This window comes from Temnothorax americanus, unplaced genomic scaffold (assembly GCF_048541705.1).
Source record: "Temnothorax americanus isolate GAGA-0224 unplaced genomic scaffold, ASM4854170v1 Scaffold10, whole genome shotgun sequence".
NCBI classification, from domain to species: Eukaryota; Metazoa; Arthropoda; class Insecta; order Hymenoptera; family Formicidae; genus Temnothorax; species Temnothorax americanus.
The window spans coordinates 770,984-789,988 of NW_027509231.1; the positions used below are offsets into that span (position 1 = coordinate 770,984).

General features: G+C 39.0%; 1 protein-coding gene across 17 annotated transcripts in view; it reads right to left on the bottom strand.

The window, feature by feature from the left end:
* LOC143898905 (phosphatase and actin regulator 2) overlaps positions 1-19,005 on the bottom strand; it is a 216,109-nt gene that overhangs the window by 104,039 nt on the left and 93,065 nt on the right. The window lies entirely within an intron of this gene.

Here is a 19,005-nt window from a genome sequence, read left to right on the forward strand (position 1 = left end):
CTCGTGGTAAAGCCGGTCAGCGAGGCGCCACTCGATTCTTCGTTCCTTTCAACCTCCGATGATTGAATAGAAGCGATTGCTTCCGTAAAGTGCAAGTAGTAATTAATTATCTAGCACAATGTTCAATTTTCATCTTATTTTAAAAATGTACTCATATTAAAATAAACAATCAAAGATACGCCTCGTTTTTTTATTTCGTCGGCAATTTCTCTCGATTTTCCAAACGCTACAAGTTAACTTTCCTTTTCAAAGTTTTTCATATACTTGGCAAGCTATATTAATTTTAATACATATCAATTCTTTCTGTCTGAATAGAGAATAGCGATTCCATTACGTATTTTAGCATCTCTGAACTTTTCTAAATTTCACAAAACATTTTACAAATTGTTCGACAAAAAATAAAGTTATAAAAAAATTGTAAAAATGAAAAATTACGAAACAAAAGAATAAAAATAAATAGAAATTGCGCAGCTGTAGAAATCCAGTCAATGGAATCTGCGCTCTTTTGACTTTTACGGATTTTATGGAAAAATTCACCAAGAGGAAGGGGATGAAACCCGCGAGCCGCTTATTTTATACCGAGTTACATTGCGCGTTATAAAGCTTGCGAAAGGATCAAGCCAATAGGTCGATACGCTTGCTACGCGTTCTGGATCGATGAATACCGAATTGCCTCGCGGCCGTTAGATAATGCGTGGAATCCATCCATCCATCGAATCCAGGTCGCAGTTCGCCGACCTACCTATACACCCTGGCCAATGACGTAAGGCTCATGACGCACGCTGAGCATCCTCGAGGATACAAAACTAATCGGCCATTATAACCTTCATTATTCGTCAAAGCAAATATTTTGCAAAAAATATCCAGAAATTAAGACTAATTTTCATGATTTTATTCTGCTTTATTTAAAAATATTTTCCTATGTATATGTAACTGCATATTATTTTCGTATGCAAAACGTATATTAAATGTGTTTGTATAATACATTTTCTAATTAATCCCTTATTTATATACCACCTTAAAACATATTTTAAAGATACAAAAAAGGAAAATCAAACGCCACACGATTAATGTAACAAATGTAACACGATAGAAAAAAGTAAAAAATTAAATGTTTACACAAGAGAATGGTATTAAGCAAGACACATGATCGAAAAATACTTTAATTGCTTTATACCGCAAAGTCGACACGATGCACATTAGAGACAATCCTTTGATCTATTCTGAGATTTGCGTACACGGACCCGCTGTGAAACGTGCGTGTGTTTCCTTTACCGCCACGTAGGTATGCATTTGCGTGCACGTATGTGCCAGCCACCCCCGCGCGCCATGAACGTCGCGGTGTATACGGGACGTAGAGTACGTTCATTGAACTTTGACCCGGAAATGGCGACGGCGCGACCGTTTTGTGCTTGGCCTTCGACAACAGGTCGACGAGGTACAGGCATATGGCATACCATCGACGAGACTTTTCGGGAAATGAAAGAAAGAGAGTTGCTTCTCTCGCCGAAAAACAATAATCGTCAATCTCTCGAGTGGCACGCGATTCGCGATTCTAACGATCCTCTACGGAATTTCTCAATGATTTCATTCAGAGACGCGTGCTCGTGCGTAAGACTCGAAACTCGAAATCAATTCTGATTACATGAATAAAAAGACGAAATGAAAAATTTTCTATGAAAAAACGCAAAAGTCAATTATAGTAAATTATCCCATTATTTTTCTCTGCTACGACCTAATTGAATCAACATGTTTCAGCTATCTAATTCTGACTAACTCAATTTCCCTTTTTCATTGAAGCGAGAATAAAACTCGGCGATATAGATAGCGAATTGCCAATCCGAAGTTAATTAACGCTATCCAAGATTGATTATCGACATACGTACATGTGATAAAGCAAATATTGTACAACCCACAGCGAAACACAATACGTATGATAGAATTCGGAGGAATATTTAGACGTGGAACGAGGGAAGGAGAATATTTCGCCAACTAAAATTCCTGAGATATCATACGTTCTGCACATGGCATCCCTGATGATTGTCTGTATTACGGGAGGCAAGAGCTTCATGCGTAATCCATTGACTATACCATTGTTGAACTAAGCTAGTGTTACTCATTTCACGCATGAGCGAATACAAATATTATTACTTGCATAGACAAAACCATAACTCTGCGTAAATTGTTTTGAAAAATAAATATATAAACCCAAATCGAAATCGGTTTCCTGCTGGTGATTGGTATACCAGCAGATATCAATTAATTCAAAATAATCAATATCGCTTCCCTATTTTATAATTCCAAATCTATTTTTTTAAATTGCGATTCTATACGAATTAACAATTGTTTTTATTTTGCTTTTATTAACTTTTTTCAGTATTCCACAATCACGTTAATATTTATAATTGCATCGTAAAAAACGGTAAAAATTGGTTCATTATTTTGCGAGCAAAAAATTCGAGACTTGGATATCTTGAGAGCAAAAAATTCAGGGAACATTCCGATGCTATAATAATGCGAGAAATTTCTTTAATGCGCTTTACTCTTAAGCGCCGCATTTTGATCTTGGTGTCTTCTTAAAAGCTGGAGCAAAAAAATTACTTTTGCAAGCAAAAAATAACAAATAATTTTGGTATTATTATTTTTTGCTTTGACTTATGTATATGCTGTTTTTTATAATGGCTGGATAGCTAGCTTAATCTTAAGCTATCCAGCCCTTCGTAACTTTTTAATAGTTGGAACAAAGAATTACTTTTAAAAGCAAAAAATAGCAAATAATTAGCAAATTAATTCTATATAAAATTTTTGTGTTCTGATAATTTGGCTTAGATAGCTTAATATACCTCATTTTATACTCTCATCTCGTAATTCATTAATAACAAATACTCGAACGCTCTCATTACATTTCAATAGTGCATCTCTATTAGACATCAACTATCTACTTTTGTGTAATTGTTTCCTCAGTAAAATACCTCGTGTCGGTACTCAAGAACAATGCATAGCTTCGAAAGCATCTTCGTGAAAATTCAGATGATCTCGAGAGTCTTCCTCACAAAGTAGCGCATAAACAAAACAAAATCTCTTTTATACTTTGGCTAATATACGAAATAACCATAGCACATTTATCACATCAGTCATCTTCGAAATAATTAATCTAATTTATTGCTAAACTGAGAATACAAAGAAAACTTAAAACAAATTAAATAAGCATTGAGAAATCCGAGCAATCGCATGGCACAAACATTGCTAAAAAACATTGTTATATAAAAACAATCGAGAATTTCTACAGCAATTTAAAATATAAAATTAAGTAAAATATAAAATTATGATTCAACAAAAATAATTAAAAATTGAAATAAAAAATGTCATCAATTTCTCTGAATTATTACCGATATCGATAATCAATAGAACAATGACTCTTGACTCGCGTTATTAATAAAACTCGACCTTTCACTTAACAAATGTAAATATTATATGTTTAATTTTTCTGCGAAATTAAACATTATATTTACAGTGGATTGTAAAATTCAATATATTACGAGAAATATCGAGCAACACAATATGCCATTATATGCGTATATTTAGATACGCGTAGAAAATGTAACAATCTTGTTAAAAAATTTTAATGACGAGGTCCGGTGCGCGATCATTTTAGCGACACCGGCAGAAAGGGATGCGCGAAACTTCATTTACAGACCCTTAGATCTTGAAAGCATTGATTGAAAAATTAGGTCATGCCACTGAATCGTGTGTAACCCCTGACGTATATAAAAATGTAGCGACGTTGAAAGTGAGAAAATTAACAAAACGTGAATAAATTATTATATTCAAAGTAAAATTAATAAAAACTTAAATTAAAATAGCGTCATAATCAATATCCGATAATTTGATAATCCTTAATGTCTCGGTATTCGATCAAATCAGAGTATATATTTTTCAATCCAATTACATATAAAAGAAAAAACTAGTTAACGCGTTGCATCGGTGTTATGGCAAATCGGAAATTTTAAATAAAAATACGTAGGGGAGAAGCTCTGCTTACTTCGAGAACAAAATAAAAAGTACCACATTTATGGAGTCAAAAAACAATAAAATTTCATGTCGGTACATAGTGTAGTTTAGATAAAATTTCTTGCGAGCAAGTGCTTGCATTTCTTGTTTACGACGCCGGTCACGCATTTTGCCTGAGTCACGCGTTCAAATACTAATTAACATGATGTCAAAAACGAAAAAGACCGCACAGTCTTTAATTTGTTATTCCATTTTTAGAAAAAAATCACTTGTATTTTATGCAATTAATGTTATACAACATTGGTGTACAGCCGTTTTTATTTATAAAGCACTCCTCCTAACGCCTCGCCACGTGTCTAACCACGTGAACGTTAGGGCTGCTCCTTCTCGTCGAATCGCACGGACGCATCCTGATTCGCGCGTATATGTATTAATTAATTTCTCATTGATGATTAAGAAACTTACAAAACGCGGTGAAGGACATTTTGATTCGGTTTTACTCGCTCTACCTTCCCACGAGCAGTGGTCCGCATATTACATGACAACTTGTATATAAAAGATAATTAAGAATAAAATCAAGAATAATCTACCATTAGGCATCTTTTGATATTATACTCCATAACTTTCCAATATTATAACTCGAACTCTATATGTACAAGCGAGCGTGTCATACAAGAGCGTAATTCGAATTAGAATATTCAGATCGGTAACCGCGAGAACGCCATATTGCATCGCACGCTAATCCGAGCGTGTAAACGCGTTGGCGAACCGCGTGTCACGTTGCGACGCACGATAATTTCGCGTTACGAAATCAAGAACTCGCCTGAGACTGCAGACAAGCGACTTGAAGAGCGCTAAAAAGATGCATCAAATAAACGGTATACACGTTTACGTTCACGATCTGATAATAAGACGAAGCGTCGCGAGACAAAAGGTCGCTGTTAGTGAATCAACTTAACGGCGACTACCGGTTAGCATTTCATAGACCGCCCATTAAACCAAATGGAGCTGTTCAGAGCCATTGGCTGGATCACCCGGTCGTTCTCTCGCGTCGACATTTCACCCACGAGATGAAGTATCCCGGGCTCCAGCAAGTCGGCTCGTCGCCGCGCTCCTCCTTTCGGCCGTCCGGAAAGCTCTTCACTTGGAAATCGATCGAGCCTTTCGCAGCAATACTCTACCGAGCCTAAATCGACGATTAAATGCTTTTCATAGTCTATCCAATCCGCACGGTCGTACTAATTAATACGGCTCATTGTCTACCTACATCGTCAATTCATGGACGCGAATTATTGAATACACGTCGTGAAACATTTGTCGTTCAACTATATTGTTCACCTATATAAATTCATCATAAATCTCCCTAAATTCTATATTAAGTAAATGTTTCAAAATAATAAAAGAAGAGATAAATATATGTTATAGATAAAATCAATATAAATAAATGTTCAACCAAAAGAACTGAAGTCGAATATGAATTACATTAACATCGATCGCGAAAAAAAGTTTTTTGACATATCTCATTTTCTCTAACATTTTTATTCATGCATAAGTATCAAGCGAAAATTGCGATCGGAAATCACGAAAAATTCCCGCTGCGAACACGATGAGATAGGAGGAGGTACCGCAAAGAGAGAGAGAGAGAGAGAGAGAGAGAGAGAGAGAGAGAGAGAGAGAGAGAGAGAGAGAGAGAGAGAGAAACGGAAAGAACGAGAAAGGTGCCGACAATGCTGCAACCGCATCTGCAGTCCAGGCAGCGTCAATAAAATTAGATGAACAGACCGTACTAGCGTCTCGGTAAAACCGTACTACACGGCGAGTGATAAGATGCACACCTTTTCGTCGTCGCCGCATAAAACACCACTGCAGCATCAAACATCACACTCCACTGGACTACGATTGGTCGAGAGGTCACCGACTCTGAGGCACGGATTACTGCTTGTTCGTTGTCGTCACACGCTTCCCGACAGCATGCGTCCTCGTCCACGCTCCACGTTGGCGCATCCTCGCTCGATCAAGGATCACGATCGGTATCCGACCGGTGCACTCGCGGGATAACTCGGAGATTGAATTTCGCGGATGTGTTCGTCGGGCACGTATACGGCGACGTAATCGTGTGAGCAATCGCGAATGTGTTCGCACGCGAAAAGGATATCAATCTATTGATCCTTTTGATCTGCTATATTACAGCAGAAAACATTATCGGATGAACGTTGCAACAACGATATCTCGTAATTGTTGTAACAATTGTAATAATATTATCCGCAACGGATAATAAACATTTCAAAAGTTCATGCTTAATAAATAGATCTTTCAAAAGTTAATGTATAATTTTCATTTGTCATCAATATCTATCCATTATTGTTATTTAATGTAATTATGAATTATGAAAGACAGTTCCACTCGATATTCTTCGTAGATGCTCAATATAGCATTGTCAGTCTAAATGGCACTATATTCTACAATAATTAAAACACATTAATGTTACGTTTGACGTTAGGAAAATATTCGTGAATGATCGCGGGAAATACCTTGCCGTTTTGTGTGCTCGATATTTCAGCACGTGCTCGGAGAACGTCCGTGCAACGTAAACACTGGCTTATCAACGGGATGCAGCGACGATGACCAAACCTTGATAAGAAACGCGGATCTGTCCGAACACGCCGTGTACAAGGGATGAAGCATCACAGGCCTGATAATAAACGTAAGTCGTAACGTTGTAAAACAACACGGTATCGTGTAACTTGATGCTATGAAAACGTTTACCTATCAAACAAATGCTGAAAAAAAAATCTTAACGCGGATATAAATTTACGTGTTCATTCTACATTCTATATAATACATCTCTCTTTGATATCTCTTTAATAGTTTGTGTGAAATTTTTTTGTATCGCGTATTATTCCAATTACGAACAGATAAAATGGTTACCAACAGCAAAAGACGTTATATGAGATATTCATAATTTCTCTGTGAGCATCTTTCCCTGTCACTTAAAGGACTTTAATGAAACATTCTGTCCCAATTAATTTCTATACGAAATCGCCAATTGCGGGGAAAAAGCGAGAAACAAAACGTAAGGAATTCTTCGACGATAGCATCCGGGCGGGGTACCCAGTGACCTCAGCTATACTGCTACGTTAGGTCGCCGGGTCACGCGCGGATACCCGGGTCGACGCATGGCGCTCGGTCAAGACACTCTTCTGCGATCCGAGTTCAAGGCATCAGAGAAAACCAGTATTCGCGAAGCTAGCAATCGCCAGTGACGTCATCGCTACTCGCGACTCGCGAGGGAAAAGTTGCGTGACCCACTTCAGGCTTCCGGCTAGGGGCTAGGCGACACTGCGTGTCCTTTGCGTCTTTTTACCGCGGGGGAGTGAAATCCCCCCGCGCGCGGGTTTTCGAGAGATACACATTCGCTCGCGCGGCTAAGAGGAAAAGGTCAAAGAGTCCCGTAGGAAATTTACGTTGCACGTACGTAACCTGACACGCGATAATTATGCGCGAAATGTGAGAGAGATTCGGCTTTGAATACCGTCTGCGGACTTACTCGTCGCTAGTTAACACTACCGCGAAACGGCGACCTCGCTACTCCCGAGAAGAGCGAGTTCGAACGAGAGGGCAAAGCGACGTCAAACGTATATCACTTCTCGGAGTGCACCACGAGTGCGCGATCCAGCATGGCGTGATACGTATTCGGCATCGATCTTTCGATGCACATCTCAATAATACGAAACAAAGGTTCGCGCGATGGCGATAGCAACGATCAACGAACGCTGTTTTTAACTCCAAGACAATCCGAACAGAGAGCACACTGCCGCGATGCGCTTTAAATCGGAGTAAAGTTACGCGACGCGTTGAGGTCGGCTGGTGACTGACTCTCTCCGGGCGTCGCGACGCCGACGCCACCTTTGCGTGCTGGCTTCCCCCCAACGGGTGAGCTCGACCCCCTCGACAGGCCGGCGGCTGGCTCTCCACCCCGTGCTAACCCTCTCCTTCTGCAGCTGCAACCACCGCCGCCGATTATACCGACCTACCACCACCGGGTCCGTACACCTATCCACGACCATGCACCTGGCGCGAGCCCTCGAAGGTGCCTGACCGACGAACTCGATACTCCGTCGAGAATCGTAATGCACGGTACCCACAAGCGCACCAATAAATTTCTAACACTGCCGTTATTTCTAATCTATATTCGTCATTTCCAAATTAAAAAAAAATTGCCAACCTAGTAACTCGTTCTTGCAGAAAAAACTCGCCGAAACGGTGAACGCGCACCTTCAAGAGAATTTAAACGGAATTTTGCTTATCTGAACATTAGTTTTATTCATTTGGACAACTTTTTCTTCATTACGTTTTATCGTGCTTGATTACACTAAATCTTTTAATAAGTAAAAGGAGAGCGAGGATTGCTTTTCGAAAGGAATCAACTTTTTCTAGGACTTATACGATATTGATTAAACTTGTGCGTGAGAGTATGAGATTTTTATCTACGTGGAAAGGTTTCTCTAATAAAGATGATTGGTTTGATCTTTCCATTTTAAGTACTTCCTCTCTATCGCAAAGGTCTGATTCAAATGACCTACTTATGCAGGTGGGTATTTAAAGAGCTTCGCGGATATTCGCGATGTTGGTCTCCGAGCTAAGAAATTAATTGCCAGTTATCTCGTTAATCTCGTGAATTTACGAACAGTGCTCATCAAAATATCAGAAGATATATGATCATAGACAGACAGCCGTTGATTTTCGTCACGACTTGAATAGATTAACGTGTATGTTTCCGCGCGAACCGCTCAATATTCCCTTGTCTCTCCTCGACGCCGACATGAATGCGCACGGTGAGACAATATGTTTCATTCCGCGTTCGACAGTTCGACCTATGATTATATCCTGCCCATAAATTATAACCTGTGGCTATCATATAAATTAATAGAAGATCTTGTTACTTATATTATGTTCAATTCTCTACTAGATTCTAAACTTGATATACTCAACGAAATACATGAACAAAATACAAAAATGAAACTCCACGTTAGAAACAATAAATTAGAAAAAATATCTGGACTGAAAAACGTGGAGAATGCAGAATATCACGAAAAAAGTTATATAAAAATTACGAGGAGCGACATAAAATTCTTCTCGCAAACAGCAGGATCGTTTTCGCTTGAAGGAGCACGCGAGAACATGAAGCTCCGTCGCGGAATTTAATGACGACAGAGACACCGTAGATAGGGACAAATTCGAGTGTATATACGAAGCCGAGATCAAAGACTATCACGGTACAAATGCACCTTGCTAGCGACATTAAACTCTCAATTGGGAAAGCCACAATTAGGGGCGACAAATAACACGCAGACAGCCAGAGGGCCAAAAGAAAGCACTTTCGCGCGAGTTCAGATGTCTAAGGTAATAGTTTCTTGTATGATGAAAAGCGGATCTACGAGCTGCTAATAATGACGTTTTAAAAAGATGAAAAAATGTAAAAATATTTCATAGTTCTGAGATTAAGATCTAATCATAATAATTATTATCGCTATATTTTTATTAAAATATGATTCATGAAATCTAATGCTTATCGTGGGAAAAATAAAAAAACAAATTCGCAACAATAATACGAGTAAATAAATAAATAAAAATTTGCTAAATATACCGCAAAATTTAAAAACGTTCGATGTTCGGCATCGAGACAAATAACAGTCGAAAGATTATATAAGATTATATAAGGTTGAAACGAACGTACTCACACAATGCTCCTCTGAGATCAATGAAGACTTACAAGACACTCTCGTAATTGGTAGTAATACGTACCTGGAACAAAGAAAAATAAAATACGATTTATAAAAAACTGCATTAATACTTTACATTTAATCTTTAAAGTTAGAGTTTTTTTTTTACAAATTCTGTTCACGACAAATTTCGTGATCTGCCATAAATCAGAATCGAAAGCATTTCGATATCGCTAAGATAAGAGATCCTTGTTACAGGAAAATTATCGTGGCGTATTTCGGAAGGAAAACGCATTGATAATCCAACGCGATGATAATCACCCGAGCAAATATGATGCGCACGCATCGGACGAGAAATACGAGTGACGCTATCGACGCAATCACATGCTCTTTATATTTAAAGAACAAGTGGCCGACTCGTACTCCCACGACGGTGGTCGTTTTCAAAGCGATCGCGCCTCGCCTGGACGACGTGCGCGTGCAAACATGCTTATAGCTGATCCATACGCGAGATACGGCGCGAGACGCGGTGCTATACCGTACATGCAGACGCGGTCGACATATCGATTTCCAATTTTCCGTCTATGTACCAACGTGCGCAAAACAGCTAAGTTTATCGCACCGATGGTGCATGTCGAAGAAACGATGTAATCCAGGGGTTCTTAACCCTCGTGCCGCCGGGTGTAAATCTGCCGCAACGACCCGCGCAAACGTAAATTATTCGACGTCGTCCAGGCTGGTGCGTGGGCTTTATTCAAATTAAGCTTGCCAGAAACGTAATGGCCGAGATATGCAGCTATTTCACTAAAGCGAAATAGCGTTGTTTTAAGCTTCCTCGATTTCTTTGGGTGCGTCAGCTCGACATTGCTGTGATGTCAACTGATGTTAGAATTAATGTGTCTTGTTCGAGAATAATTCCATTAAAATTCAGTAAAAGTATACATCATGATCTGATTATATTATATATGTGTGTGTACGTAGTTGTATGTCTCAAAATTATAATAATTCTGTCAACATTTAATAAAGATATATATGATTATAAATAGATTAAAATTAACGTATTATTTTTATTGTTTCATTTAGAGAATAAACTTATTTAATTATAATTCGGTACAAGAATGAGAAAAGTTCATGCTTTATAAAATCTTCAAATATCAAACTGTACTTAAAACAAATTAAATATTTATCTCATACTTTCAATAACTTTTTCAATTACAATCAATTTATTTAATGCACCTTTGAATGCACTTTCGCATGCACGTTTCTAAAACTTTGCCGAATGAAGTTCGTGAAATTCGTTTTTGACAACGCACGATACCAGTGCCAGATAAACTCCGAGATCTTTGTGAATACGAGAGAAGAAGACGAAATTCTCGGTATCACGACATCAGTCTTCGGAATCGTATAGCTAAACTTCTCGCAGAGTTCACAAAAGTCAGCCGGGTTAGTCGCCCGCTTGAAGTTTCATCTTCTTCGAGAAATCTTATACGCAATAGTGCCAAAGTTCACTATTCATCGGGGTTAAAATATACGAGATATTATCAGAAATATTTAAAAAAAGAATAAGCGAGCACAATATTGACCAGTTATTATATAGGTGTGAGATAACAAGAGAAATTATCGATCGAGCTAGTAAGAAAAGCTCTTCCATCCGTACGTAAAAGATTACAATGGACAGAGAACATTTCACCGATCTGCTTGAAGAATTCCGACCGTGGCTCGGCATTCTGTTCTGAGCAAGGCAGACTATCGCCCGCTATCGCCCAGACAGACGGGATGAATGATACATTCGCCACCATCTCTTCCGCGCTACACATTTCACACTGCCGCTCGCCATCATTTATCCGAGCCCTTTACGAAAAAATATTTATGTGAAAAGCGCGCCGACGACCTCAGGAAAAAACCTCGAGAAACGTCGTGTATTCGTCATTCCGACGAACATTCGCCATAAACGTACGTTGAGTCCAGAAAAATTTACAAGACTGCAATTTTATATTGTGACAAGAAGATTCCTTTATTCTCGAGCATATAAAGCGGTTCTAAAACAGTTTTTCGATCTCTCGAAACTGTCGTCTTGTCAAAGGCTTTGAGAAAGAGAACACTTTAAAACTCTACGTCATAACGTTTCGCGTGCGACTTACGTGCGCTCAAAACCAGTATCTGATACGCGTAGAAACGAGAAAGGGAGAGAAAAAGAAAGTGCCGCAGCGTCGCAGACGTTTCAACGACTTACCACGTGTGCACGTTTTCAACGAGGTGTACGCTGCGGTCACTTGAGCGATCCCCCGCGAACGATCAAGCGCGCAAAGTTAGTAACCTTCTAGAATTACATCAAAGCACTCGGCAACCTCGAGAGTTCGTCGACCTCTTGGCAGTACGATACACAGACGATAGAAAATTTACGAGGAATTTCACGAGCCTCGAACGCTTTGCCGAAGACGCTTTGCAATTTTCTCGCCCGCATTCCGCAAACTGTTGTACCTACTTCACCACGCCGCGCCGTGCGTGTATCGTGTCGAATTTTCTATTCAGCCCCACTGCGCACGCGAAGAACGTTTTCGAAGAATGCTATCGATTATTATTCCAAAATGCACTTTGTTTCGTCCGTTGTATCGCCGCGCCGAGATGAATTTGATCGATTCCATCGACGTCAATCCATCCGATTCTGTCAGAACGACGGACTCGCTTGTCACACGCCATCGCAAAATTTTCCATTCGGGCGCACGCACGAAATATTTCCCCGCAGGACCGCGATCGATATTTCCATCGAGTTAACGCGTTTTCTACATCGCGTGTATCACGAAGATCCACGTCGGAACTAACTGCGCGTACCATTTTTTCTTTTTTCCGAGTCATGCCAGTGCAGCGGCGACGTTTTTGCGAAATCGCGATTCATCAATCTAATATATTTTTTTCGAATATAGTTGATCGCTTATCTCTTTCAATCGAATACTGTTCTGTCATATATATTGAACATTATGTACACTCTTCGCTCGATTTTCACCGTACAAAAAATTGAGAGTTTCAAAGTTGATTTTTTATTATATTTAAAAATTCGAGTACAATATCGCTAAAGTTTACACGGGCAAAACTAACAAACTATTACGTTGAATATTTTATGGTAGTTTGTACTGTTTCCTATCGACGCAATTCGCGATATCGGGTCATAATGACGACGGGATAAAATAAAAAACGATAGAAATCCAAAGACCCCCCCCCCACTCTCGCCGCCATAAAATCTTATCGCGAAACGCGAAAAACACGGTTCAGAATGTTTCGTAAAGAAGTTGACGCCATAAAACAGAAGCGGCACATACCGAACCTGGGGTTTGTCGGGAATGAGATATAAGAAAGCCAGTACAACTTTGAATGTGCACAGTTGCCTGCCTGCCTGCCTGTCTGCCATAGAACTCCTGGGAACGACACACCAAAGGCTGAGAACGCGGAAACTTTTTCTGCCTACCCGATAGGCCGCGTCGAAACTTCGCATTAGGATGTGACGTAGTATCGTCGAACTCTTCTCAAACATCGCGAAATCCATTTCCTCCGCGAGGATAAACGATACGCGAGATAGGAGTTAGTGAAACTAGTACGTGGGTGCAGTAGAAATAATACCGCGCATCGTTTTTAACGACGTGCAGGATATCTCTGAAATATATCTGCAAAACGTAGCACAAACGTCCATCTGTTATTGTCCACGCAAAAAAATAGCTGCTCTTATTTTTAAAAATTTATCGGTCCTTTTTGTCACGCTTCAAATATTACTCGTATATTTCAAACTCTGTCAAACTCATGCGATTTTTCATCGTTCGAGAGTCGCCATTCGTAGCACGAAGGCGCCAAGAAACAGGAGAGAAGATGTGAAAATTCAAATACTCTTGCTAGACATGATCTCTTCTGTGGAGAGTCCGTCGTTGCGCGCGCGCGCGCAGGGAGAGGTGCTCTGAAAGGGTTAAATCGCTGTCAACGTTAAGTGAATCTTCCTGCCGTTATCATTGCAATCCAATTTTCCACTTTATCCTTAAAACCACCCCCTGCGTTACATTAATGGAACCTGAAAGGAAAGTCTCGCGAGCCAAACTCCATTTTCTAACCGCAACTTTCATCAGGCGAAATTTGCGCGCTTTATTGTCCTTTTCCCAATATCTTTTCTCTCGGATTAAAGGAAATAAAATTAATATCGCATGTAAAATTCACGATACAATACTACGTTCAAAATAGAATTTTTCTACATTAAAATTACATTTATTGTGACTAAATATGTATAATATTACAAGCCATAAAAAAATAATTTATTCGCTTATGGTAATGTGTCGTTTCAGCCAACGTTGCGACATAACGATACGTGACATTTTTCTGCGCGGCAAATAAATCAAACTTGATCTTGTATAAACCAGAGAATAATGGTCACGCACGAAACACGAATTGCAATGTCTATATTTCGAGAAATATATACATATACATATATATATATATATATATATATATCGATATCTGACCGATATCGATTTCCCATAACTCTTCCGCAAAATCGCTTTGACGAATAGCTGCCGATAATTCCGCGATAAACACGCGGCACGTCTCACAGTCGTGAGAATCCAATTTATGTTTGTAAAAGTTCGCTATATGTTACATCTAATATTGAAGATTTGAAAAAAAAATCTGAAAAGTGTTAACTGCAATTAATTCTGTAAATAATTGACTTGCAAATAAATTTCTAGTAGTTACGACGATATTGCTTCGATGGTGCGATAATAAGATTAACGTGAAATCACGATGCAAGTATATGAGATTAAGATCCGACGTGCACCGAATTTACTAAAGAGAGGAATTGCGGGAAATGCTAACGTACCCGGGAACGTCAGGGGGTGAATTTCGTCGTCAACGTCGGCGTAAAGTTTCACGACGGCCCTGCGTCAATATCGATCTGCGAGTAGTTGCTCTCTTTCTCTCCATTTCCGCGCGTCTCTCTCTTTCCTTCCTTTCTGTCTCGCCGTCTCTTTGCGCGCCTATATGTTACGGAAACTATACAACGAAACTACACAGTCGGGAAAATACGAGCCTTTCCCCTAGTGAAATGTGCACATTAGTATGTCTCCTGTTTTTCAATGTTTCAATTATTGAATGTCTCACTTATGTATCTATTCTTTTTACGATATTCAACACGAAAGACATTCATTTTAATTTTAAGATTATTTAAGGCCGGATGTAAAAGATTTGATATTTTAATTTAAAGCATCAACTTTACGAAGGCGATCTTTTAGGCAAAAAACCAAAATTCAAAAATCATTAAGCAAAAAAAAATCGTTATATTAACGAGAAAAAGAAAATGTCTATATTAACTTATGTTTAAAAAAGACGAGAAATTCCACGACTCTTTTCAATAACGAGATCGTTGCATCATCCTTGAAACGAAACTAGAAAGAATGTGATGGGAACTGAAAATAAGAAACATCCGCAACAGACTTAAAGCCTGATCTACAATGTGCTCTTTGCTTTCTGTTTTTTGTTCTTAAGGAGGCTCTTACCTCGATCATAATATGACAGATCTTTATGAAATTAATATATGTTGTAAAGTGAACCACAACGGACCGATGCCCAAAACTTGAGCATAGGTTGACGATAAAAACTGTAAAAATATCAGTATTGAAATTCGCATTTTTAACACAGGGCATATGGTAAACACTAAAATTTTTACCGGAAGTGATGTATTTTCTTGGCAAGTTTGCGAGCCAGGTAAACAAAAAACTAAGGAATTGTAGTTAAAATAATAATCTTTCTAATGATAAGAAGAAAACTTGGTGTTGACGATGAGTTATAAAAGATATTGTAGTTTTAATATGACGTACGACAGGTTAGGCGAATGATCTTCCGAGTGTCAAAATAGCGCGAAGTTTCTAACCTCACTTGCACATGTCTTTTCTCTGCGCTGTATGGTAGCGGCATAATTATTCTCTCGCGCATTGACAACCTTTATTTTCGCGAATTTTCCTTTCATTTTCCCTCTCAGCATTCTCACGTTATATCTTTCTTTTGGCTCCATCTCTTCATCGCGTCATTCGCTACAACGCTACACGGCTACACCTCACTTAGCTGCAGACTGCTACAGACGACGTTGTGACACGCGCATGTTCTGCTCTTTAGCACTGACGTAGTCAACTGACTTATTGTATAAATTTTAATATTTACACTAATAGAACATATAACTTACTCTTACACTATGTAAAAATCATTATTTATTTTTTTATTTAATTTTCCGATAATTTTATAACCAATTATTAATGATAATTTTTCGGTTGCTACATTGATTAGAGCAGCCGGGTAAGAGCCTCCTTAACCTGTTTGCGACTATCCCATATTTCGCAATTGCGTCGCGTAACGCGATGTTTTTTGTTCTCTGTCGCCTAAGATAAAAATTGACGAACTTCAGAAGAGACAAGAAACATCACGTTACGCGACGGAATTGCAAAATACGAGATACTCGCAAAGAGGTTAAGAGCAAAAAAACAGAAAGCAAAGAGCACATTGTAGATCAGCCTTAAATAACGAACGATCGCGAACAGATTGAATCCACAGACGTGATTCTTGCTATACGACTATCGACCATATGGCGATATTAGCCACGGTTGAGTTGTCGGCTCGGCTCGGCTCGGCTCGGAAATGAAAAAATATATTGCCCGCCGCGGAGCAGAAACATCCGGCTGAATAGTGCCCTATTTTTCTCCTTTTTTATCATCCTTCGTTGCCCGGAATAAAAAACAATTTACGCGAGCTTTTTACATATTTTTCTGGTTTCAATTCTCTCACTCAAGACGATTTTGATTCGACAAAACTTTAATAACATAAATACATAAATTTCAAAATAATCTTTAAAGAACTATAAAATATTGACATCAAACTTCATCACAAGAAGCAATGTTACATCCCACATAGACACTTAATATATCATATAAAGATGATTGATAAAACATACAGATTTTTCTCTTAAGAAATAAACGTTAAAACAACAGATTAAGTTTTATCTAAATGGATTGTGAGGATACGAACATGGTGATTAGTGAATTAGTGGCTTCGTCGTCAATCTAAATCCTTTCGACGGAGCACGGCTTCAAGCGGGGAACGAGGGTTCGTAGGCTCTCGTCGCGGTACTCGCAGACATATCGATCGCCATTTACGTCTACGTTTCTTGTTCGCGAGACAAACGAAGAACAGCACGTAATACCGAACGGCCGTTCGTGTACACGCCTCGCTCTTTGTTTGCCCATCTTTCGTTCGTCGCCTTTGTCACGAAAGCATAATTCGCACTCCCCCCCCGTGCACCCTTCCACCGTCTTTCAGTGTTTAGCGACGAAGAAAATAAAAAAAAAATTCAGCACGACGCCGCCGCCGGGCGTGTTTGCGAAAGCTTTTCGACGTTACATCACGAATTTTGCTCGAGGTTCCCTTCTCGCTCGCAGAAGTTGCAAGAGTTGATTCAGAAATATTCAACTCGATTAAATAGGAAAATAAAGACTTCTATATATAAAATACAGAAGTTTCAAATGAGAAAAGGGTCAGTAATTTTTTAAAGTAAAGATTTGTTATGAGCAGGTTGTCATACTGACACGTAGAAATATCGAAAATTGCGAAACGCGAATAGAAGACTTAAGAATTTTTTTTACTCGTACTGCTGTCATGGCACGTAGATTGCCGTGAATAAAACATCGCTCGGAACGATCTCTCACGAATTGAACGTCAATTTCGTGAGAATTATTGCGGATTTACCTTTCTCACGCTTTCCGCTTCTCGTTCGATGAATTCGCAAAACGAGATGATAAACTTCGATCGATAATATTTACACGGACATATGCAGGGCTAATCCAAGAAAACTGCTTAGACAACGTGTAAATATGACATGAGATGGGGGACTCAACGCGCCGGACATTAATTCCGCGGATCCGTCATTATTCAGGGTCCCCGGTAAATCCCTCGATACATTATCAAGCACGCATCATACATGAAGTGTATTACGACCGCTCCCTAATCCCAGTCCTTTGAGAATGTAGGCTTCGAGTATCTAATAAGGCACCAGATAAAGAGTTTAACACTGCAGAAATTCACATACATTTAGAGATCATCGTAACAATTAATTTTATCCTTCATTCGATTCTGTATAATCATTTACATTCGTACCTGCTTAGCGCAAGAAGTAATTCCGCATTTTATTTAATATAAAAATTACGTTTTTTTTTTTACTTCATGGTCTGAGAATCATATAGACGTACGGCACAATAGGAAGTGTCGTAACTATATTTCTTTCTATTGCCGCATCGATATAATCACATTTAAGATGTATAATGCGTACGTACGGATATCTTGACAAAAGAAATGTCGATTTCTCGTGAGGAAAGAAGGGAAAAAGTTAAAATTACGACCAGGACACTCCGTAAAACGAGGTAACGAACTGGCATTGATTTCATGCCGTTTCGTGATGTTTCGCGCTCTTAATTCCTCGCATTTCGCTCGAATTAACGACCCGCCGCGCCGTCGAGACAGCTGGCCGTTAACTCTGGTCATGGAACAACCTGTCACCGGTAACAGGTGCTAAAAGCTTATTGCATCGCTCCTAATACGCTCGCAAGCACGTCGCCTCCTTGGCTGCGGCGCGTCGCGACGTGCTGATTTTTCGCTCGCGAGAAAAATGCGCCCGATGCGCCCGCACCAGTATATCACTAAAATATTATATACACCCGGCTGCAGCAAAATATCTTTAAAAGCATGGTTTCGCACTTGCTTTTGAAATAGGTAAGTCACGGCGGATAGTGAGCCGCGCCGGTGTTTGGAGAGAAAAAGATTAGGAAACGCTCGGATGCGAGAGGTACAAAAATGTATTTTCCTACAGTCCTCCTGCGTCAAATAAAAACATCATCGCGCGAAAAAGAGCATGAAATTATTATCATATTCCTCTAGAGAACATTACAATTTATAAATCCGGAGAATAATAAAATCGTTAATGCATTGTATTTTTATAATACCTACATGTACGTAGGAAATAATTATAGATACGAATACGCAATCTATATATATATTTATTCGCATTCTAATATTTATTTTTATTAGTTATGTGTATGTATATTAATACGTTGTTAACATTAATGTATCACATTATTACACAGACATTATTGAATGTAATAACGTGCTACTGTATACTCAAATTATTTATTTATCTCGAGCTAAAAAACTGCTGATTCGCGAGAAATTAAATTGTTTAAATAGCAATAGATTATAGCCC